Source organism: Octopus bimaculoides, chromosome 15 (assembly GCF_001194135.2).
Source record: "Octopus bimaculoides isolate UCB-OBI-ISO-001 chromosome 15, ASM119413v2, whole genome shotgun sequence".
NCBI classification, from domain to species: domain Eukaryota; kingdom Metazoa; phylum Mollusca; class Cephalopoda; order Octopoda; family Octopodidae; genus Octopus; species Octopus bimaculoides.
In genome coordinates, this window is record NC_068995.1 from 32,462,845 (window position 1) to 32,463,731 (window position 887).

The following is an 887-nucleotide window of genomic DNA, read 5'->3' on the forward strand; positions in this document are numbered from 1 at the left end:
ATATCATTAACTGGTCAATTACTGAAATATGTAATCTTGACAAAAAAATACGAAAACTGTTGACAATGCATAGAATGCACCACCCTAAGGCAGATATAGAAAGGCTTTATCTACCAAGAAAAGAGGGAGGTCGTGGACTTTTACAACTGGCATTAACAATGAAGATTGCCACGATTGGCCTAGACACCAACCTGAAAAACTCTGAGGACTGGTTGTTAAAACTTGTCTCAAAACATGAAAACAAGAAAGCATCATACTCAGTAACAAAACAGGCAAAGGAATATCTAAGTGAATTCCAAATACAACAAATTCCGGAATTAGACATACTAGAAACAAGGACAGAAAAAGCTAAGCGCAGAAAAAGCTAAGCGCATGAAAACCCGTGCTAAAACTGCTGCCTTAGATATTCCAGCTGATAAATGGCAAGAAAAACCTCTTAATAGCAAATACCCAAAGAGAACGAATAACGCCGATGTTGACAAAGCCCTTACCCATCAATGGCTAATGGCTTTTGGCTTAAAATCTGAAACAGAAGGGTTTATCATAGCAGCCCAAGATCAATGCCTTCCTATAAGGAACTACCAGGCAAACATATTAAAGAACGGCAGCTTCCCAACATGTCGCCTATGTCAACAACAAAATGAAACCATTGATCATATTGTCTCCATGTGCAGTCTTCTTGCGCCTACAGAGTATCTCAACAGGCATGATAGTGCTGCACAATATATTCACTGGGTAATTTACAAAAACCTGGACTTGCCCCATGATAAAAACTGGTGGGAACACAAACCACCTACAGTGCTGGAAAATAATCACATTTCACTCATCTGGAACTTCACCATTCAAACTGACAGAAAGATAGATGCAAATAGGCCAAACATCATATT